We start from the raw sequence: 24755 nt of genomic DNA on the forward strand, positions 1-24755 counted from the left end.
TCCATTGTGGCAGTCCTTTGTGCTACAGGCTGCAGATGGAGAATCTCCTAAAACAAATAAAACAATCTTTTAGAAATCTCTTACACTGAGTTATTAGAAGTTAAGTAAACTCAGTGGTTTCACTCACTGTCAACTCTGAGATGACCCGTTCTTTTAAGCTTTGGGTTTCTTCTGCGGATATGTATTGGGTCTAGGAAGGTAGTCATGTTCAACAGGTCTTGTGGTAGTTAAGAATTTTTTATTTCAGTGATTTGGTCAGATCGGTGACCCTTCCTCTTCAGCCAGAACTGATCAGAAGATGCAGTGAAGGCTTCACCGAAGATATGCTCACATAACTTTCACCAGAGAGGGCATCTGTGAAGTCCTGGAGTGGACCAAGTGCCTTGTTAACAGATTCCAGGACCTCCAGGTCTTGCCATGAGGGTAGTAGGTGTCGAAATTTGCGGTCTGTAGAGAGAACCTTGGACAAAGCATTTTGTTGTTCCAGGACTCTTGCTATCATTTTCTGAGTAGAACTCCATCGTGTTGGGCAGTCTGTCACTATGGCATGCTCTTGGAGGTTGAGCTCTCTTTGTGCTTCCTTCAAAGCCACTCTTTTCTTCCAGCTATGGGAGAAGTGGCCCACAATCTTTCTGCATGTTCCAGTAGCCCTGCTGATGCGTTGTGCATCATCTTTCAAAGCATTTTCTGTGAGATACATGCAGATAAGAATGGTTACTACAGTGAGACTGGCAAACATTAACTTTGATTATAATTTGGTTATAATCTCACTAATGGCATAAAACAACAATACATAAATTACAACATACAGTTAATATTCATATGTCATATCTGAGGCAGATGTTTAGACACTTGTTTAGAACAAAATGTTTTTCCTTATAATTAGCTCTAAATGCAATGGGTCTCTGGCACACAGATAGCATTCAATTCTAAACTTATTTCATTCTATTGCTTCAAAATACAGTTGTATAAAATATTTGCTGTAACCTAACAAAATATATAACCAATTTCTCTTACCGATGGCAAGATGAAGTCTGTGCCTTAGTTAAACTAATATACTAATTCAGTCGTTCTGCTTGACCACAGGTCTGTAGTGGTTGAAAAGAACTTCACCGTATTCATTTCCAGGTGAACCTCGCCACGACATTTGTTGTAAAAGCTCTGTGACTGCAACTTGAGAAAAAAATTATTTTGCGATGGTAGCTGGTACCTCTTGTCCAGTGTGCGAATCATTTTCTGAAATTGCTGACGGTGTAAATGGGCATCATATCTTTTTTGCCAAGCAGTGTGTTATTGAGTCAGTGATGTCTTTGAACCTCTGCAAAGACTCATCATATGGTGTGAAACTTTGAAACCTTCAAAGTTTGAGAAAGTTAACTAAACAGTCTAAATAGTTAATGCCTACGTTTAGCCAAAACGTTGTTTGGAGGCTGACTTGAACACAGGAATGCATAGCTTCACTAGCTTAGCCTAGCTTAGCTAAGGTTAAGACTTATAAAACGGGATTTTATAATGGCCAAATATATTCAAAACAATTGTCCAGCCTTACCTATGAAATGTAATCCCTGGTTTGGAGCGTACAGCGGTTTGTACAGCCCCAAGCAGCACAAGAGTGAGGCATTTTTATGCACTTCTCTCCATAGACGTATATGATTCACGCCACAGCAGAGCCTATCGCAATATGGCGGCGACGTTGACGTACGATGCAGCTCGTCATGCGGCATCTACTCATATGTCTATGTGAGTCATGAATCTGAGGTCTCCGAATCGAAAGTCATGTGGGTGGTAGTAGCCTAGTGGGTAACACACTCCCCTATGAACCAGAAGACCCAGGTTCAAATCCCACTTACTACCATTGTGTCCCTGAGCAAGACACTTAACCCTAAATTGCTCCAGGGGGGGACTGTCCCTGTAACTACTGATTGTAAGTCGCTCTGGATAAGGGCGTCTGATAAATGTTGTAAATGTAAATGTAAATGAAGTGAGACTTCAGTCAGCTCGCAAACTTTGAGAGAATGAGTGATATGTTGCTGATTCAATCCATTTACTAATCATTTAAATCACAGCTTTTTGCATTCATGTAATCGCACAGACTGACATCGCGATTACGATTGCGATTAGATTAATCGTGCAGCTATAGTTGTGACTGATTGACCAGGGGTCCATAAAAGAGGGAAACAACCACAGAAACTGACTGCAACAATAACAATTATTTCAAAGTGCTGAGAGCCTTATTCCACTGACCACATTGTGGGGGAAGAGAATGTACTAGACAACAGATTAAATTGAAACTGTGAGATGAAATACATCTTGGACAAGACACAAAAATTTTATTTTGCAGAAATAACGTGTTACACAACAAGCGCAGACTAGTTAATTTACTACAAATACGTTATGAACCACACATTTGCAAAGGAATGATTGTCACATTGTTACGGTGGTTGGTCACTAGATCCACAATTGCAATATACGGTTTCCAATGTTTCTAGGCTATATTAGCTGCATATCACTTCCTTCAGCATGGAAAAGGTTTGCCATACATCATACACTGCTCAAAAAATAAAGGGAATATAAAAAGAACACATCCTAGATGTGAATGAATTAGATATTCTTGTTTTTCTTTACATAGTTGAATGTGCTGACAACAAAATGATTTATTTAGCAAAAAAAATATTGATGGATATCAAAATTTATCAACCCATGGAGGTCAGGATTGGGAGTCTTGATGAGTCATGATGTCCCAGATGTGCTCAATTGGATTCATGTCTTGGGAATGAGTGTATGCTGTCCAAGTGTGCACTGAAGGCCAGCTACCTGGGAGCTTTGCGCATTGCCCAGTGTAAAAAAAAAAGTTCACTATTCCCAAAGAAGTGAGGCTTCCAGCAATCGAACCTGTTGTCACACAGAAAGCACAAGGTGCAAATGCAAAAGATAATTTTTTTAAATTAAATAACACATTTAAAAAGTCCATCAGCATTTATATACGGCCTGGAGCAAGTGAATAAGGTACAGGTGAACTAAATTAACGACAAGACATAACAAGGAAATGGCGCCACCTGGTGGGCCAGTAAGCAGACAGACTCATCACATAGGCTTTGATTTCCATGGTCAGCTTCAAGAAAGAACTAGATAAAAGTAAAGTGTGCTGCTAGACATCAACAAACATCAAGCTAGGCTAGAGCTAGAGCTAAAAAGTTTCCACACCTGGCCCAGTCTGACCACATGTCACTGTTGTGGATTCCTGCATACACCCCCGTCTGCAAATCTGCTCCAACAATCACACGATCAATCACAATGTGACCTGAGGATGCCTCTGTGCAGCTGCAGGACTGCTTTGACAGGAATAACTGGGACGTTTTTGAACATCCTGACCTGGAATTCTACAGTGTAGTGTGCTATGACACTGTGACAGTAAAGAAACATATCCGGCTAGGTCTATCCTAACCAGAACCAGTCTATCCTAAAGGAGGTCCAGTGGCTGCAAAAGGAGAGGAACACCAGCTTCAGGTCTGACTATAAGGCTGTCTACAATATGGCACAAAACAACCTGAAGAGAGGTGCCAGGAGGGTGAAGAGGGCTTGAGGAGAACCTGGGCAGGAACCTGCAGCAGGGAGGTATGACAGGGAGTCCAGCACATCACAGGAGCAGTCATGGAGTTGCAGAAGGTGATGCCTCAATGGCAGAGGAGCTGAACCCCTTCTTTGCCCATTTTAAGGTGGAGCCACCCGAAGCAGCTGTTACATAAGCAGCAGCAGCTCACATCAACATCACCCCTACCCTTAAGGTGGAGTATTATGAGGTGAGATGGTTGCTCCAGGTTTTTAACCCCAGGAATGTTTATGGCGTTCCTGGACGTTTGCTGAGGAACTGCGCAGTGCAGCTGGCAGAGCAACGGCCTGAATGACTATCGCCCAGTAGTGCTCACCCCAGTGCTGATGAAGTGCTGTCAGAGATTCACGGGCACACGTGCAGGAAGTAAAGGACGCTTCTGTGACACAGCCGTGTATGGGGAGGACGCATGTCATCGTCTGGAGCATGGGAGAGCACTCAGAGGTGAGAGAAAGTTGCACTGTGTTGCTGAGTGTGCGGCCTCTCTAGGCTGGGGCAGGTGATGGCATAGGTGAAGTCGTGGGTGGTGTGGGTAATTCACATTGGCGGCTGCACTGTCAGAGGCAAAGAGGATCTCTGTGTCGTGGATGGAACGTGGGTCATTCACATCTGTGGCTGGTCTGTCAGAGGTGATGACGATTTCGGTTTCGAAGGCAAACCAAACAATGAGCGTGCAAGGATGATGTGGGATGTGGTGTCTTTATACTAGTTGACCTTGGCTTCTTCCCCTGATGGTGTGCCAGTGGCCATGATAAGAGACAGAGTCCAGAGTCATATCATGCCCTTCATCCCTCTCACCTTTGACGCACACCAATTTGCATTTAGGGCCAACAGGTCTACTGTGGATGCTGTAACTGTTGCTCTTCATGCTACCCTGTCCCAACATTAAGGGAGCTACTCACTCCTCCGTTCTATATACTTTAGGTCTGCCTTTCACACCATCCTCCCTCAGAGATTGGTGTGTAATCTGTCTCTCTCTTTAATTTTTTTTTTTTATTTCAAACAATGATGTTTTGCATTTGCACCTTGTGCTTCCTCTATGACAACTGTGAAATGTTTTCCTCTATCTGTTCTTTGATCATCTTGCTGTTCCCATATTTCACCTGTCTTTGGATTAAGGACTTCCTGACAAATTGTAACACAAAGGGTCAGGGAGGGGTGGGCCCTCGAATCTCCTCAGCAATCAGCATCAGCACTGGCTCTCCTCAGGGCTGTATGTTGAGCCCCCTGGTCTTCACGCTGTACACACGACTGTGCCCCCCACTTACAACAGCAACACCATCATCAAAAACCACAGTGGTGTGGCTCATTTCTGGGGGAGCTTCAAGCCAGGAGCTGTGGATGACTGCAGAGGTACGTGAACTGCTCAAAGCTCGAGACTCCACTTTCAGTAAGGGTGATAGTTTGGCCCTCGCTCTTCTTAGGGCCACCGTGTCTCCAGCCATTAGAGCAGCAAAGTGTGCACATAGGCAGAAAATCCACAACCACATCCAGAACACGTAGTGCATGTAGCAGGGCATGCAGGCAGTCAGAAACTACAGGAGAACAGCCTCTGCCTGTAACAGTGACCAGATGCAATGAATGACTTTTATGCACGGTTCAACAGATGGACCAACCTGACTGCAAAGAAATTCAACTCTCCTTCCAGCGATCAGGTGCTGTGTCTAACCACAGCGGACGTGAGGAAAACCCTTAACATTATTAGCACACGAGAAAAGACAACATCCCTGGAAGATGCTCGGAGAATGTGCAGACCAGCAAGCAGATGTCCTTACTGACATCTCACTGAGCACTGCCATTTTTCCAACATGTCTCAAGGCCACCATCATGCCTAAAAAGTCTTCAGTGTCATTTCTTAATGACTTACACCAATCACGATGAAGTGCTTCGAGAGGCTGGTCATGAAAGAGAAGTGATGTCATTGTGAAACCTGCATCTGCCCCTCACCCACCTAGACAATAAGGACACTTGAATGCCGCAAGAACAATGAGTCAGCATACAAAGAGGAGGTTCAACGACTGATGGACTGATGTAAAGTCAACAATATGTTTTTTAACATAGACAAAAGGAAATTAATGATTGTTGACTTCAGAAGAAAACAGGGACCACACTCCACTGAGCATCAAAAGATCTGTTGCCACTGAATGACATTAAATCTCCACCCCCAATTCAATTTCTATTCCATGTGCAATAAAGTTTCGTGTACAATGATGATTCATGTGTGATAAGGTTTCTACCTCATCCTTTAAATAAAAACCTGATCCAGAGCGCTCTTGAACTCAGACAGTTCATCTTTCAGCAGGCCAATGGCCCTAAGCACACAGCCAAGATATCAAAGCAGTGGCTTCAGGACAATTCTGAATGTCCTTGAGTGGCCCAGGCAGAGCCCAGATTTAAATCTGTCTCCATCTCTGGAGAGATCTTAAAATGGCTGTGCACTGACACTTCCCATCCATCCTGTGCCTTATAATAATTTCGGCTTAAATATTGCCAAAAGAAAATCACTGGAGAAGCAGAACACAATTACATACAAACCCGCCATAGGTGCACCAGCTGCCTTAATGGCTAATGAGGTTAATCAGAACAATTGAGAAGACATGAGCAAGAAATGTTCGTAAATGTTCGCAAAAAACAACCTGAAAAAAGGAACAAAACCTAATTAAACAAAAAACAAGAAGTATTGCCTTTGTTCACTGAATTTTGTTTCACATCACTTTGTCAAGACCTTGTTGTCAAGACATCAAGATTTGTGCATTAGGAGGATTACAACTGAAACAATGGGTTAGTAACAATGACAAAGTTCTAGAGTCTGAGCTTGCAGGTGAAATGAGAACATTCCAGGATGGACCAGGATAAACTTCCTCTAGAAAGAGGCCTGGGACGTCCAGTCGGACACCTTTAAATTCAAAATTAACATCAGAGAGAGACCTTACACAAAGAGAGGACAAAGAGAGTGCTATCATGAATTTATGACCCACTAGGTATACTGGCGCCTGTGATTCTGCCAGATTAGATGATGCTGGAAATGTCAAGTACTGTGGCTTGTAGTGCGGTGTTGTTGGTTGTAATGTGTTTTGGTTTTTGCTGACTGGTGCTCGTTTGGTGGGTCCTGGACTAAATGAACACTAATAATAACCGGCTATGTTCCTACCAGGGACTGGTGTGTTGAATCAGCCTGGTTCTCAATGACTCTGGTGGACTAATTGGTGGAGACTGGGTATTGGTTGTGGGTAGGTTTGTATGCCTGATAAATCGGGCCCACCTTGCATCGTGAGGGGGGCGGAGAGAACGGTGACGAGGAACCGGGTCTCGTGACGTCACCAGCGGCGCGAACTGCGGCGACGCGACCAGAAGCCGGACCGTGACCGGCGGCGTAGTGGAGGCGGAGCGGCCAGCGGCGCTACAGCCAGTAACCGACAACGCGAGCTAAGTACCCCGCAAAGGGACGTCGGAGTTGTCATTTCCGGTTAACGCGTTATTGTATGTGGACCTGAACCATTCCATCTAGCAGCCCGACGGTGTTTGTGTTGCAGCGGGATCGGCGTATAGCGACGGCGGCCGACGAGGGAAGGAAGCGTGGACAGAGTGGAACGGCGCCTGCTCTTGTTGCGTTTTCATTCATTCGGCCTGGCCGGGGAACTGGGCGGAGCTTGTTGCCTGGCCGGGGAACTGGGCGGAGCTTGTTGCCTGGCCGGGGAACTGGGCGGAGCTTGTTGCCTGGCCGGGGAACTGGGCGGAGCTTGTTGCCTGGCCGGGGAACTGGGCGGAGCTTGTTGCCTGGCCGGGGAACTGGGCGGAGCTTGTTGCCTGGCCGGGGAACTGGGCGGAGCTTGTCGCAGAGTATTCCGGAGGGCGACGTGGGCGTGTTCGCGGGATCCTGGACTGCGTGATCCGGCGCAGCAGCGGAGTGGAGCGCGCGGAGACCGACGTGTGAACACTTCCGGTTTGACAATTCGTGCGACCATTCGTTTCGTGGGTTTGGGTAGACTAGTTTTCATACTGGTCGGGGGGAGCCGACCAGTATTTTTAAGATCTTTTCTTATTAGATAGGTATTTTTACATAGGTATGTTTTAGGTAATTAGTAATGCTGTGTGTATGGGGGTTAACATAACCAGCCTGGTTTGTCACCATACTGATTTTATTACCCACCCAACCCTCTTAAAATGTGCATTTGTGGTGCTTCACTTGCGGTTTGAAAACATGTGTTTGGTGTGATTTCTGATGAATTGTGAGTTTGTATGTGTGCTCTGAATTGTTGTCACGATTTGCTGTGTGTACTGGGGAGGGTGGCTTTAACCCGGCAGTACTAGTGAGGTGTAACCGTTCCTGGCAGTGTTATTCTCCTACGCCCCCAACATGCATTTTGTCTGGTATTTAAATATTAAATAAAGTGTATTGTTTGAATTATACTTTGCGTGTTGCCTGTGTCTGGGGTGGACAAAGTGGAAGCAATAAGTAACCTTACGGTCACGACACACATGCTGTGCAGACTGAAAGTAAGATGGGATGATGACCTACCAGAGAACGTCAAGGTACAATTGTCAGATTGGCTATCGAGCCTGCCAGCTTTAGAGCACTTCTTGGTGGCGAGATGTGGACTTGGAGATTGCACGTCAACGCAATTACATCACTTTGCGTATGCAAATGAGGAAACGTATGGCTATCCGCTATCTTTGGCTGAGAAATACTAATGGTGAGAAACACTGGGAGGTCCAGAGTGGCACCACTGAGGACACCTACTATTCCACACATGGCATTAACTGCTGCTACATTGACTACTAAGGTGAACTTTATTCTGTGGTCATAGTTACTGCTGTACAAAGGGTCAGTAAAGAGCTACAGTAAAAACGGTTTAAAAAAAAAAAAAAAAGTGAATTCTATAAAAATCTTGGAAGATGTTAATCCATTCAGGAAGCTGATCAATCATTTCTCCTCATGGATTAAGTTGAAACGAGTGGTGGTATGGTTCCTGAAGTTCAGAGCCTTCTAGCAATGAGGCCAAGACATAAAGCGCTGTGCACTGTGGAAGAAAAAAGTGATCAAGTGATTCAGCAGTAGATGGAAAGATTCAGGAGAACCTTTAAGCACTCAGAGAATTCAGCTGATAATTTGGATGTCAAAATTGATATACTCAAATTCTGTCAGATGGAAAAATTTCCAGAAGAAATCACAGCTCTGACCAAGAGACAGACTGCGAAATGCAGTAGCCAGTTGTACAAGCTGAACCCAGTTTTGCAAGACAGTTTGTTGCGGGTAGGAGGAAGACTTAGTCGTACTGCTATGCCAGAAAGTTGCAAACAGCCTGTTGTATTGTCTAAAGACATTTCGATTGTTGAATTGATTCTCTGCCAGATTCATGAAAATATTGGATACGGAGCCCAAAACCATATGCTTTCTGAGCTAAGAGCTGAGCTAAGGTATTGGATCACAAGTGCTAACACAGCTATCAGAAGGATTGTCTCAAGGTGTGTGATGTGCTGTTACTTGCATGGAGCAGTGGGCAGACAGTTAATGGCGGACCTGCCATGAGACCGAGTGACGCCAGATGATCCACCATTCACTAGGGTTGGTGTGGATTATTTCGGGCCTTTCAATGTAAGACAAGGAAGAACTCTGTCACATGATTCCGTCACGTGACCAGGAGTGCAATAGAAACAAGGTGATGCGGCTCCTTTAAATAGGACAAGATGGCCGCTCCCAGATCGCTCAGTCATTGGAATCCTTTGTTTGGACTAATTGACCCAGTTCTACTCACCACCACTTTCACAAGTTCCTTTTCCCTGCCTGTTTTCCTGTCCTGCCTCCCTGCCTCCTGTTTTTTACGCGAGTTTCAACATCCGTGGATGTGGAAATTCACCGGCCTCCTTGTGCTTTCTCCGCACCAGGGTTTTCATTATCACGTACAGGTGCTCACTGTACTGTCTTGCCTTGTTTTCGTGACAGAATGACTGAGCCGCACATTAACCCTGCGGAGTTCCCGGCTTTGTGTGATCAGGTTTCACTGGAGGCCACATTGAGCGTCTGTGACAGGTGAGGTCACCTGCAGCAGCGTTTATATGAAGTGGCTGCCGGTTGCCGGCCTCTGCCAGCACCCACTTTGCATCTGTTTAATTTTATATTTAATTTGACTTAAATAAGTAAAGTGATAGAGAAGGCAAAACAGAGAAAAAGAAAAATCCTCAAACTCATACCACCCTCGTCATCACTGATGCATTAGACGTTATTAATGTAACCATCGTTTTCTGTTGAGGTGTATTAGTGGAAATTTTTTTTTTTCCTTGACCGCTAGGCCACCTCTGGCTCTTTACGCAGACTGTTTGTGAGCGTGGTTTCACCCCATTCACACAGCTAGCCTTTACCAAGAGGATTTATGGGCGTGGCTATGCTCAGGAGAATACTTCAACTGTAAATTTGAAATGTCCAAATGCTTAAAAAAGCAGATGATTATGAGCCAAAGGTGTGTGTGAAATTTGGACAATGTAAGCTCAAGGACTAGTTGCTGTTACAAAATCAAGTGGAGAATAAGAAGAATAATAATAAGAAGAAATAAAAGTAGGAAAAGTTTTGCTGATGTCATCAGCCAACTCAATAATAAAAAAGAAGAAAAATAAATTAAAGAATAAAACATTTTTCTGATTTCATCAATAATGATAAGTAGAAGAAAGTCGAAGAACAATATGTTAGCTTTGCCAAGCCAATAATAATACTATTAACTAGAAACAAAAATCCCCAGGGGAAATTTTGATGGGTCTGTCCGGGCATTGGTCACAGCCGCGGGCATGTTATTTGTAAAATGGGAATTCTTTACTGTGGTACTGCAGTATCACTTCAAAGAAGTTTTATTTTACAAATGCTACAAATGCTAAAATTAGCGATCAATACATTCGAATGGGAAATGACCCTGTTTCAGCGTTAATAGCTCGGCCAGGCCCAGTCCGATCGCTTATAAAAGTAATAGCACACCTCACGCAATAAAGTTCTAATTTTTGATATATAACACGCGGGTGTGCGTGCTTCGGTACGACCCGCATTAATTGCCGAAAAAAGGCTGAAATAATAAATAATAATAATAATAAACTAGAAGCCAAAATTCCAGGGGAAATTTTGATGGGTCTGTCCGGGCATTGGTCACAGCCGCGGGCATGTAATTTGTAAAATGGGAATTCTTTAATGTGGTACTGCAGTATCACTTCAAAGAAGTTTTTTTTTACAAATGCTACCAATGCTAAAACTAGCGATCAATACATTCCAATGGGAAATGACCCTGTTTCAGCGTTAATAGCTCGGCCAGGCCCAGTCCGATCGCTTATAAAAGTAATAGCACACCTCACGCAACAAAGCTCTAATTTTTGATATATAACACGCGGGTGTGCGTGCTTCGGTACGACCCGCATTAATTGCCGAAAAAAGGCTGAAATAATAAATAATAAATAAATAAACTTTTTTCGCGCATTTACACTTTTTTGTTTTCCCAAATTTGTGCATGATCCGTAAGTCAGACGGCGATAAACCATACGTCAAATCGTCGGCCTTGGCGAGATCTACGAGACGACATCAATATCTTCTTTGTATGTCAAACCGTCTGGACGCAAACTCCAAAAAAGTCCAATTTTGGGCTAGAATAATAAACGCGTTCCGAAAACGCTTTTTGGCTAATTGCGCGCGGACCGTAAATCTGGCCGAGCCGAGCCATACGTCAAACCGTGCGTAACGACAAGCCGCACGATTTGATACGAGAGTCGTGTGTGTGCTGTGAAGCGTTTCATCGCAAATTCTTGGAAACCAGATTTTTTCACACTTTTAATGTTTTGGTCGCGATTTGTGGCCCTCCTGTAATCCCCAAAGAAGCAACCAATACGTCAGTGTGTGTGGAGAGGTCAGGCCTTCGGCCTGACCTCTCCGTTTTTTTTGTGCGTCTCACGGCCTTAACGTGGCAGCCACAAATGCGAGACATGGCCTTTTTGGCCTTCTTCCCTATTTCTCATGTTTTCCTGACCACTGTTGGCGGTAGCAACACATCCAATATGTCAGATCGTGTGTCTCGGCGAGGCCTTCGGCCTCGCCTCGACTCCCGTGTCTCTAGCTTTTATGGCTGGTCACAGGGAGCTGAAAACCTCTTCCTCTGCGCAACAGTAAACCGCACTTTTTACGCTTTGAACCCGATTTGTGGGCGGGCCGTGCGACCTACCAAAACAAAAAATATATCATCGTGTGCGGAGTGGTCAGGCCTTCGGCCTGACCACTCCGTTGTTTCTGTGCGTTTCACGGTCTTATCGTGGCGGCCTTGGACGTAAGACGTGTCCTTTTATTGCCTTTTTCCCGGTTTTCCGGCTTTTCCCGGGTTTTCCAAACCCCCGTTGGTGCCACCGACTCGTCCCATACGTCGGATCGTAAGACTCGGCGAGGCCTTCGGCCTCGCCTCGATTTTCGGGTCGCTAGCTTCAACGGTTTGCCTCGGGGAGCCAAAAACGCGTTCCCGGCACGATGGTAAACGGTACTTTTTACACGTTTTAACACGATTTGTGGCCGGGCCGTACGACCTACCAAAACAAAAAATATATCATCGTGTGCGGAGTGGTCAGGCCTTCGGCCTGACCACTCCGTTGTTTCTTTACGTTTGACGGTCTTCGCGTGGCGGTCTTTAACGTGAGACATGTTCTTTTTTGCCATTCATAGCACAATAATAAATGGTCTGTCTTCCTGACAGACCCAATAATATTAAAAACTCTAAGAACAAAAAGGTCGGCCAACTTAATTAGGTGACATCTGAAGGCAATTGCTTGCACTGGATTCCATTGAACGCTTTCTGATTTAAAACCGTTAAAAAAATTTCTGTCAGCATTATGTGCTACTTTGTACTGGTCTATCAGGGAAAATCCTAATACAATACATTCTAATAAAGAAATATTAATTTTTAACCAGCCAATCAGAATTCAAAAGCCAAAAAAAAGAATAATGCAAAAAAGTATTTAAACAGAGTGTGTTGTAAATTTCTTCATTTGAATATTAGACAAAATGTCTGTGTTAGAACATAAAAAAACCTCAGACTCCACGGTTATGACGGAACACACAGAGTAGGTCTTGAGTCTTGGCAATCTCCATCCCAAAGTGGCAGAAAGTACAGATTTTAGACAGTTACACTTCTACAAAAGGCAGGCCGACTTAAAAAAGAAGAAGGGCGTGCTGCAGCAAAGAGAGCAGGAAAAGAAAAAGGCAGTATGTGATTTTGACAAGAAGGAGGCCGACCAAGAAATAGAACATGAGTGCTACAAATATAAGGCCAACTTAAAAAAGAGGGAGGACATACTGCAGCAAAGAGAAGAGGCCTACCAAAAGTTAGAACATGAGTGTTTCAAAAAGGTGGCCGAGTTAAAACAGTGGGAGGAAGTGCTGCATCAAAGAGAGGTGGCCTACCAAGAGTTAGAACATGAGTGTTTCACATGGAGGGATGACTTAAAAAAGAGGGAGGACGTGCTGCATCAAAGAGAGATGGCCTACCAAGAGTTAGAACATGAGTGTTTCACATGGAGGGATGACTTAAAAAAGAGGGAGGACGCGCTGCAGCAAAAAGAGGTGGCCTACCAAGAGTTAGAACATTAGTCCGACAAAGGGAGGGATGACTTAAAACAGAGACCTTGAATATCTTGTTATGTGTTGTTATGTCTAATAAAGAACTAAATTCTAACCTGATGAGAAATTCACTTTTTTCTTTCAACAGCCAATCAGAATGCAGGACATCATTCCAAAAAGTATTTAAAGAGAGCATGCATTATATTTTCATCATTTGAATATTAGCCATGACAGAACAAAAAGCAGTCCGACCAATCAGAAAGGTCGTCACAGAGAAGGTAGCGAGTCGTGGTCATCCTCGAGCCACAATCCCAGAAAGTGCAGAAAAGTGCAACAAAAGGGAGGCCTACTTAAAACTGAGAGAAGAAGTGGTGCAGCAAAGAGAGAGGGATAATCTATAGGTGGAATGTGACCTTAAGAACAGGAATGTCGACTTAGAACACAGAGAGAACTCACTGTAGCAATACGAGGAGTCCTGCAAAGAGTTGGAAACTGAGTGCCAGAAATGGAGGGCTGACTTACAACTGAGGGAAGACACGATGCAGCAAAGAGAGTTGGACAACAAAGAACTGAAACATAAGTACTACAAATGGTGGTCTGGCTTACAACAGAAGGAGGACGTGCTGCATCAAAGAGGAGAGGCCAACCAAAACTGGAATGCCAACTTAAAATTGAGGGAGGACGTATTGCGGCAAAAAGAAGAGGTCTACTAAAGGATAATGCATGAGTGCTACAAATCAGAGGTCAACTTTAAAAAGAGGGAGGACACGCTGCAGAAAAGAGAGGAGGAACACCAACAGGCAGTATGTGACTTAAACAAGAGGGAGGCCGACCAAGATATGGAACATGAGTGCTACAAATATAAGGCCGACTTAAAAAAGAGGGAGGACATGCTGTAGCAAAGAGAGGAGGAAAACCAACAGGCAAAATGTGACTTAAACAAGAGAGAGGCACACTTAAAACAGAGGTGGGTAGAGCTGCAACGCAAAGAGGCGGCCTACAGAGAGTCTGAACGTGAGTGCTTTAAACGGACGTTCGATTTAAAATAGAGGGAGAGCATGCTGCAGCTAAGAGAGGAGGTCTACCGAGAGATTGGCCTATTACTATAGTCAGTGAACAGCTAAGATGCACAGAAGAGTCAGTGAATGAGTGCTACAAATGATGGGCTAACATAAAACAATGGGAACACTTCAGGAATGTGCGGCAAATACTAACGAATCACCAAGACTGGAAGAACCCCAAAAATGGTTAAGTGGCTTACAGTATTTTGGGATTTTCAGGAACAGTAGACCAGTAGAGCAAGTAGAAGCCCAACATCCAGGGTTGCCACCCACATCACAGACAGAGACAATGTGGCGTATTGAATACGAAGGAGCTGTGTCAACACTACACATTAGAAAAATTTCAATTAAAAGACTAAGTTCGGGGCGCTGCTGAGCGTGTTATGGAGTAGACGCATTAGTGTGGAGCTCTGCCGAGCGTGATTTAAACTGTATAATTTTTGGCATTTTTCATTGGTGAACCGTCGGTTTTGCTTTGGTCAGAAAGGACTCTACACAGATATAACCCGGAGAAATGGCAGGTAAATCGACCAGAGGAAAACAAACTACTCTTCAGATTACGAGGCCTGCGGCGCCACCTCTGACCTCGGGCTCGCCTGTTCAGGGCCGCGCGGAAGATTCTGGAACGGGCACAGCCGCGTTAGCGATTAACGTCGAATCTGTTAAAGCTGAACTTCTGTCCGCGCTGTGAGTGGATTTGGTCCGGGGCGGTGTTGGAGAGTGGCTTCTATTAAATCGGACATAAGAGCGGTCCGGTCCGAGCTGAAGGAATACAGCTGTCTGGACATGCACTGACGATATTACACGTCTGCAGAAAGAAGCAGGTCGCATTACAACACTGACGGAAATGTTGCAAAATAAGTGCGACGACGCGGAGGAACAACGTCAGAATAATAGGAGTTCCTGAGGCTCAGATCTGACCCACAACCTTCGTCTCGTCACTACTTCAGCAGGCTTTTGAGTTGAAAGAAGCGCCACTGCTGGACAGGGCGCACCGATCTTTTCTTCCGGGAATCCACCCCGCGTCATCGTGGCCCGCTTCCATTACTGCCAGGACTGTGAAAATATCCTGCGTCTTGCCAAAGAGAAGCATCGTATAAAGATAAAAGACATGTCCATCTCGGTCTTCCCAGACTTCGCGGCTAAAGTAGCTAAGGCTCGAGCTGCATTTAATGACATCAGACGGCAGCTCCGCGGGATGGAGGGGGTGAAGTTCGGCATCCTGTATCCTGCTCGACTCAGAATCACCCATCTGAATACCGAGAAAACGTTCTCCTCTCCAGAGGAGGCCCGAGCCTTCATCTCTCGACGCTTTGAGGGACATCCAGGGGGTGAATGACTTTTCTTTTCGCCTGTTTTGAATAAAAAATTCAGCTGATCCTGAAAGTTATTATAAGCTATTTAGGTATTTTCTATAAAACTGGTCTGATTCATGATTGACAATTTTAAATAACACAGTTTCAGTACATGTTCAATTTCAGTTGATTTATTGGTGTGCTCAGTTATTACTGCTTACTGACTGTTTATTGTTATCGATGACGTTACCATAATTGCCATAATTTTTATATTTTGCTGTTACTGCTCGGCGGTGCTTATTAGAGCGTGGTAGTTCACCCTGAGTACTGTTGTGCTCAGGGTGAGCGATAGCTCACTAGGAGTGTTGATGCGGTCCCCTGCTTTATGGGGGGCAAGCATAGGTTTTGGGGTTTTAAGTTTGCTCAGAATTCATTTATTTTTTTAGCATTATTTTTTTATTTATTTACTTTCTTTTTCTCCCTCCCCCTTCTCCTACTCAGTGTGTGGGACTGCTTAGGCTATCTACGATATGGCTGGTCTTAACAGGTCAGGGCTGGGCTCACTGCGTTTTGTAAGCTGGAATATTAAAATATTAAATATTAAGCCCTGGCCCCTGAGATTATATTTCTACAGGAGACTCATCTTCGAGTTAATGAACACTCAAAATTAAAGAGAGGCTGGGTAGATCACATCTTCCACTCTGAATATGGGGACAGATCAAGAGGCGCAGCGATATTGATAAGAAAGGGGGTTCCGTATGAAAATGAGTCTGTAATATCAGATACCAAAGGCAGGTTTGTCATAGTTATAGGGAAGCTGTGTGGATTTAATGTAGTTTTAGCAAATGTCTACGGCCCCAACTGGGACGACCACAGTTCTTTTGCACCCTTTTTGCTAAGCTCCCACACCCAGACACATATCACTTAATTCTGGGGGGTGACTTCAACCTGGTCCTGCAGCCAAATCTAGACAGATCGAATCCCACACTGTCCAAGATTGTGTCCAAGTCTGCATCAGCTGTTTTGTCATTTATGGAATCCTACAAATTGTTTGATCCCTGGAGGTATACTAACCCCACCTCCCAGCAATATTCATTTTTCTCACCTGTCCATCATTCATACTCAATAATAGACTTTTTTTTTATTGATAGTAGGTTTCTCTCTTGTGTAACAAATAGTCAATACCACCCTATCATGATCTCGGATCACTCCCCTGTGCAACTCGATATGTGCTTTCCTAGCAACATCGCAACTCGTCGAATGTGGCGCCTCGACTTATTACTGCTTTCTCATAAATCATTTCAAGACCATATTTCAGAGCAAATTGACTTCTTTCTTGATGTCAATTTCACGCCTGGTATGTCCTTCACCACTATTTGGGAGGCTCTTAAAGCATTTCTTAGGGGACAAATCATTTCATATACAGCCCATGTGAGGAAAATGCATAATCGCCAGCTAGTGGACCTGTCCAAAAAAATTCTGGAAATAGACAAAAAAATGTGCTGGTTCCTCTAATCCAGAGTTGTACAAGGACAGGCTGCTTTTGCAATCAGAATTTAACAATCTTTCTATTGCTGAGACTGAAAGGCTGCTTTTGAAGACTAGATGCACATATTATACAAAACTATACACTTCTCAGGTCCATGTCAGTCCATCTGAAATACATTTCTTGATAAATTCGAAATTCCTAAGATTACCTGTGAAGACCGGTCACGTTTAGGCCTTGGAATCTTGCGAAGATATAACACAAGCTATAAATTCCATGCAAAATGGTAAATCTCCCGGCCCAGATGGATTCCCAATTGAGTTTTATAAAGTTTTTTCAGCCAAGCTGACCCCTCTTTTAAACAAACATTTCGAGGAAATTCTCTCCCAAAAGAAACTGCCCTGTACAATGACCCAGGCAGTCATAGTGGTTTTACTAAAAAAAGATAAGGACCCACGTAAATGTGGTTCATACCGGCCAATAAGTCTCTTTCCATGCGATTGTAAAATTCTTTCAAAGGTCCTGTCCTGCCGCCTGGATTCAGTGATACCTAAAATAATTGACTTGGACCAAACGGGTTTTATTCCAGGCAGGTAATCATTCTTTAATATGCGCCGTTTGTTTAATATATTATATTGTTCACACTCTACTGTCCAGCCTGAAATTGTTATCTCTTTAGATGCCGAAAAGGCGTTTGACTGGGTTGAGTGGGACTATTTATTTGAGGTCTTGGAAAGATTCGGTTTTGGTCCGACATTTATATCATGCGTTAAAATAATGTATAATTCACCACTGGCCTCTGTACGAACTAACTCTGTAATATCAGATTATTTCCCTTTGCATCGTGGTACAAGACAGGGTTGCTGTCTGTCACCTTTCCTTTTTGACTAAGCTATAGAGCCTTTGGCGATTGCCCTTAGGAAAGAGGAGAGGATTACAGGTGTAACCAGGTTCAATAAAACTCATAAGGTGTCACTTTATGCAGATGACCTTCTAATATATTTGTCTAACCCTTTAGAATCTATACCAGTCCTCATGGAACTATTACGGTCATATAGTTTAATTAAGGAAATGCTCTCCATGTTGCAGTTGGAAAAACTGCGATGCAATCAAGCTAATCGTCAGGAAAAGTTCAAGGGGATATGGTCACCATTTATTGATTATGTTAAATCATCCAGTTTAAGTCCAGCATAGACATGTCATTTCTTAATGCATATTCAAAGTAAAATACTACAACACTGAGAGGAGACAGCTTCCCTTCCCCCTTTTTATTATTATTTTGTTTTGTTTTTGTTTATTATTATTATTTATTTATTTCTCTTCTTGCTGTTTGATGGGTGGGTCTGAGGGTGGGGGGGTGTATATTGGTCAACAGCTATTATTTGTTGTTGAAAAATTGAAAATCACAAATAAAGCATAAAAAAAAGACTAAGTACAATATAAATGTATATCTGCAAAATATTGTCTGTTGTTTTTGTCTACATGGGTCACAGTTTGTTTTGCCAATTGTGCTCCTTGTGCTATATTTGTTTCCTTTTTTTATTGGATTTTAAATGACAAGAAATTCACTGGTGAACTTTTTCAGCATTAATGAAAAGTCAATCCTTTGTATTTCCTCTCTGCTATGTTTCGACCGTATAATGGCCGTTCATTAGGACGTTTCACGTTTGGATGAAAGTGAAAGTGAAGGGATTGTGAAACACTGCAGCACAGCATACGGCGCACACAACGAATTGTGTCCTCTGCTATTAAATATCACCCTTAGTGAGCAGTGGGCAGACATGACAGGCACCCGGGGAGCAGTGTGTGGAGACGATACTTTGCACAGTGGTACCTTGGTGGTTCGGGATTCAAACCAGCAACCTTCTCATTACGGGGCTGCTTCCTTAACCGCTAGGCCAGCACTGCCCCGTCCGATGTTCAGATGCGAAAAGGCGAAGCTGGATAAAGCGAAAAAGCTGGATAAAGCGAAAAATAAGAGGCAGCGATGCATATGGCTTCGCTTTAGAAAGAGGGGAGAAAAGTCTCAACTTTTTGTTCCGGTCATAAGTGGACGAGGCCACATTAAAAAGGCTTGCATGTGTTGCTGCCAAAGCTAAACAAGTGAGGATGTCTTGATCCGATCCGGGGTTACTTTCACTGTTTCACGTTTGTCATGTGTAATGTTCCTTAATCGTTTTCAACTGTGTCAATCCTTTGTATTTCCTCTCTGCTATGTTTCGTTTCTGTTCGCCGTCAGTTTTTTGATGTTATGTTCCATGTCCAGCTTCCTTATCCATGGCCATCCTTGGCTTCATTTTCCGCAGGGTCCCTACCCCTGCCTCTCAGTCCCGTGTCTGGTGGTGTTAAAGGTGAGGAGCGGCCATTCAGGGGCCGGGACCAATTTGCCCCGAAGCCATCATGAACACTGGACCAGTCATCCTTCATTTATCATTCCTCTCGGCTGTTCATCTCATCTCTCATCTCTTCATCTTATCTACTCCTCCACTCAAATCATTAAGACTCAGAGGACAAATCTCACTACGGGCGAGAAATTTCAAATAGTTTTGATATTCTCACAACAAGCCGATTAATTTGGTTAGTTGATTCAGTTTCAGAGTTAGACTGTTCCTGAAGAAACACATTAGAATACACATGGTGGTATGAGTTGGAATAATAAATGCAGTATTTAATTTCTGAATGTCATTAGTTTGGTCTTTTAAAGTGTACTATTTTCCAGGGATCCCAAAGCAGGACTTACAAGGGGAAGATGAAAAACCTGTCCTGGACTCTCTCTGAGTTTAACAATTACATCTATCAAAGCTTTCCCATCATTAGCCTAAATGTAATTGGATTTCATCTAGCAAAGCTGATAAGTCCAGAGTTCTGACAAAAATTCAGTCAAATAGTCTTAAGGAGTTGAAGTCAGTTGGTAAATATATTATTCCCCTGACCAATATTACATTGCTGTTGCAGGTAAGTTATTTTTTTGTACGTAACTCTTCCTTTGACACTTATATATGTAATCAAGCTCTTTATTTATCCTGTAAAGGTCTCGGAACATGAAAGGACAGACCCACTAGTGGAAACCACACTTTCAGATGGATTACTACCTTACTCATCAATCACACAACTTGTGTGCATGCACGATGCTTCAGTGCAGCCTGCAGCCTTTTAAATGAGATATGTAGGATCTATACACTCATTCAGGCTCTTTCTCTGCATTTCACTATTCCTTTGTGTCCACTGTGGTACATATGGTGCAGTAGAGTCGGGGATCATTCGCATGAGTAATCTTTGAGTAATGAGTCTTTGTGTTAATCTGTGGTACAGGTGGTTCTTTTTCTATCTGCGCATAATGCTTCTCTGCATTTGGTTAGTTTAGTTAGTTCTCAAGCAGTAAGCAATTAGTTTCAACACCCCCTGGTGGTCCTGCCCATAACTGCTGACATCTGTGCTTGGTAACGGTGTAGAATACTAATAAAATTTGATTACTTCAGTAATCAAATGATCTACCTTTGAAATGCTTGATCTTGTGATAGGGGTGTAACGATATATCGCAGTACAATATTTCGCGATGCTAAAATGTTACGATACGTATCATAGAGTGTTGGCGATACATTTACGATATGACGGCAGTTTAATCCTATTGGTTGAGCTGCCGACATGACCTACTCTGCAACAGCGTCGCATGTGCTTTCATCGCAGCCGCAGAAATCGCTTGAACATTAGTAGGGCAACATGAGTTCGGCTGAAAGTGGAATTGAAGACGCCCCGTCTTCTTATAAGTCCATCATCTGGTTTTCCAGTCACGCGACAGGACGACGGTAAAAAAATGGAAGCAGACCTTCGTGTGTTACAGCTTGAAAAGGAAGTAACTGCAGCAGTTAGAGAAGCGGAGGTGTATGCGGCTGCGCCCGGGCTGAAGACGGAGCAGCAACCCGCTCTTGGAGAAGAAGAGAGAGCTCAGCGCACCAAAGACTATGTACAGTGCAACATGCTCAGCAGCCTTTTCCTGAATTGCACCATGTCTTCCCCCTCCAGTCACCCTTCAGTCCCCTCCTCAGATCCATACACATGCAGTTAACTTCACACAGCAAGCCGGCGTCGACTGTGTGGACCGACAAAACAATGCAACAACAGTACAGTAGGCCTCAGGCCCCTCCTCTCGCACATCAGTAGGCTACTCAGACATTCCACTCCAGTCACCCGATTTCGCCACTTACTTGATATGGAGAGAGATGGTGAGCTTACATTTCTTGACACCTCACTGTGTGTCAACCCCATATACAACTCCTATACAACCTGCAGTAAAGGTAGGTCACGTAAGGCACAAAGAAGAACACAAAGTAGCCTTTCCACCATTTTATTTTTATGATGTTTATCTTCGTCCAGCTGTTGAAACAGCATGAAACAGGACAGAGCAGTTAATCTAAAAAAGCCATCTTTGTTAAGAAAACTGACATGTCAGCAACTATCGCAGATTCTCTGTTCAGTCAGTCTAAGAAGCTAGATGGGACAGACAAACATTGTCCCGATCACAACAAGTCACACGTACTGATGTTGTGCTTCTATTGGACATGTTGCAAAGTGCAGAGAATGTGGCAGACATGTTCAGTTTTACAGTGGAACGAAAGACATCTGTATGAAGTCAGAACAAAGCATACAGTAAAAGGTCAACTGATCACATGTGTCTGGATTTCATTCAATCCATTCAGTATCTGCCAATACTTTGCGAATACACATTGTTAGGGCAGAATAATGTCCAATCAACTGGGTCTGGCTGCAGATCCACTGTGATGCCGGAATTCATAACCCAATAATTTGCTGAATCGGCATCACTTTGAAGGCCCGCCCATCTGAATGCACGCGCACGTTGTTGAACAGGTGCAAATCGCCGGTGTGGTAAGGAAAGGTAAGTGCATTTTTATGTATGTAATTATTCTTCTACATGGATGTCAGCCTTTAAATAGCCATAGATTTTTTTGCTATTTGTCAGGATTCGGTATGGAAGGGGCTGCTCCGGATCCAGGGTTCGGACCAGAGTTTTGTTTTGGTCCTGTGTTATTATGTTTCCTGATTGTTTTCACCTGTGATTGTATAAAGCTGCCCTGTTCGTGTCTATTCGCCGTTGGGTCATTATTTGGTGAGGTTTCCCCTTGTCTTGTTTTCAATGTAATAAACCCCTGTCTTGTGATGTCGCGTGTATATGTCCTCTTTCTGTGCCATGTCCAGCCCTTGTGGCTTTATTTTATCTGGGTAAGTACACTTTGGGCTGTGGTTTGGGCTCAGCTTAGTTCTCAATGGTGTGTTTTCATACCATTTAGAAGTATAGCAGTATGGTTTGTAGTATTTTTTTTTCTTTTAGAACACTGCTAATTTTTATGACTGTTATATTTACTTTTGTGTTGTTCTTTTGATGATTCGATGCATCCATTGACATGGTAAAAGCCTGCTGAGCCAGAGTTTAAAAGGTGCTATTCCTGCTGTCGCTGTTTCCACTGTCCTTTGTCCTGTGTTGTTCCCTCTCTCACCTGGAGGCCGCTGGGAGCACTGTGAGAATCATGTTCTTTGATTTCTCCAGTGCCTTCAACACCATCCTTCCCACAATCCTGAGGAACAAACTGGAGTGAAGCAAAACCTAACAACGTGGATCCTGGACTACCTCACCAACCGCCGACAGTATGTGTGAGCTCAGGGCTGTGTGTCAGACACGGTGATCTGCAGTACAGAAGCCCCAGAGGGAACGGTTCTGGCACTGCTCTTCTTCACCATCTTCACTGCAGACTTCACTCTTGGAGACCTTTTATGACTCTGTGGTGGCCTCAGCCATCTTTTATGGTGTGGTCTGCTGGGAAGGTAGCATCTCTGTTGTGGACAGGAAGAGAATGAACAGGCTGATCCAGAGGGCCAGATCTGTTCTAGGATGCCCTCTGGACACAGTGGAGGTGGTGAGTGACAGGAGAATGGTGGCTAAGCTGTCATCCCTGCTGGACAGCATCTTCTACCCCATGCAAGAGACCCTGACAGCACTAAGCAGCTTCTTCACTGGCACCCACAATGTGGGATGGAGGGACTCAGAAGGTCTTTCCTGCCAACCGCTGTCAGGCTCTACAACAGCTCCATTTCATTTCAAGTGCAATATGTGTATATCTACCCACTCTGTGTGTAAAATCTTCCAGTCTAGCACCAGCCACTCTTGCTCCCCAGGTCATAGCCTATGATTCTTAATTAAGAGGTGCAGAACTTTCCTCACATGCAGGCAGAAATTCAGGCAGACTGCAGAGCCAGCTACTTGGTACCAATATTATTGAGGATTGCATTATTTCCACAGTAGTAGCACTATTCGTGGGGCAGTGCTGGCCTAGTTGGCGGATTTGTAATTGAAAGGTTGTGGGTTCAAATTCCAAACCACCAAGCAAGATGCCACTGAGGTACCCTTGAGCAAGGTACTGTCCCCACACACTGGTCCCCAACTCAATATCTAGAGTTTTCAGGATCCAAACATTTCCTGGAGCTCTGGGGCAAACTTTCCATGTGTTCCTTGTCCTGTGTTCCCAGATTGCCATGATTGTTTCCACCTGTATGTATTACATACAGTGGTGGCCTAGTGGTTAAGGAAGCGGCCCCATAACCAAAAGGTTCGAATCCCGATCCGCCAAGGTGCCACTGAGCAAAATACCGGGTGCCTGACATGGCCTCACTATGCTTTGGGCCACGACTGTAGGTTGGTGTTACATGCAGGTGTGTTTGTACATCTGCTTGTGTGAGTGCTCTTTTTTTTTTTTTTGTCCTAGGCTCCTCACTCTGCCCTGCAAGCTATTGGAAGCATGTCTAGACCGTGGAGGTGGTCATTCATTTTATGAATGAAACCAAATCGTAACCCTGGGAAAATGACTTGTATTCCTGTTGCCTTTGTGTCATGGTTGTGTTAGTATCATAAAGTGAAGTGATTGTCATTGTGATACACAGCAGCACAGCACGGTGCTCACACCGTGGGGACGGTGCTTTGCTCAGTGGCACCTTGGCGGATCAGGATTGGAACTGGCAACATTCTGATTATGGGGGTGCTTCCTTAACCGCTAGGCCACCACTGTGCAATGGCCAAAGAAGAGCGAATGTCACAAACCCGAAAGCTCAGCACCATGAAGATTCAAGTTATCGATACCAAGTATCAGAATCAGATCGATACTAGCACAATGGAATGCTCTTCTTCTTTCAGTACAACGTTCCAACTGAAAGTAAATGTGCTGGTAGAACTACTGCTCCTCACACTTCAACGTGAATCATGGCAGAAACGTGCTGTTTTGCGTAATTGCTACTGGTGTGCAAGAGATCCTACATATTTATAGTCCTGAATCAATTAGATTTGGGAAATCACAGTAGTTTAACAGGAACACAGTGGAAAGTAACTATACTACCAGGAACATCTAAAGCAACCTTGAACACACAGAGAGCCAATCGGTTATAACAGTTTACGACAACAGAGCGCACAGGTTCTAGTTACCCTTGGTAATCCATTCAAAGCGACGCGCTGGAGGCTTGGTTGGGGGATGTGAGCAAGATTGGGACCTGGGGAATTGAAACAGACCCAGGGGTAAAATCCACAAGGCGACGTTCAGGGGCAAACAACCTTTTTTTCCCCCAGTATTTTTTGTCAACTGTCCTGGTCTGAAAGAACAAGTATAGGGATATGTGAATTGGAACCTTAAAAAAGAAATAAAACAGTAGTCTTTAAAGCAGTATTGGTCAT

General features: G+C 44.0%; 1 long non-coding RNA gene across 1 annotated transcript; it reads left to right on the top strand.

Moving 5' to 3' along the window:
- The first annotated feature begins 4021 nt into the window (after positions 1–4021).
- LOC114764887 (uncharacterized) lies at positions 4022–13359 on the top strand. Its single transcript, XR_003742562.1, has 3 exons — positions 4022–4054; positions 9555–9641; positions 13330–13359. It is a non-coding gene; the product is annotated as an uncharacterized LOC114764887 (long non-coding RNA).
- The last annotated feature ends 11396 nt before the right edge of the window (positions 13360–24755 follow it).

This window comes from Denticeps clupeoides, chromosome 15 (assembly GCF_900700375.1).
Source record: "Denticeps clupeoides chromosome 15, fDenClu1.1, whole genome shotgun sequence".
Lineage (NCBI taxonomy): Eukaryota > Metazoa > Chordata > Actinopteri > Clupeiformes > Denticipitidae > Denticeps > Denticeps clupeoides.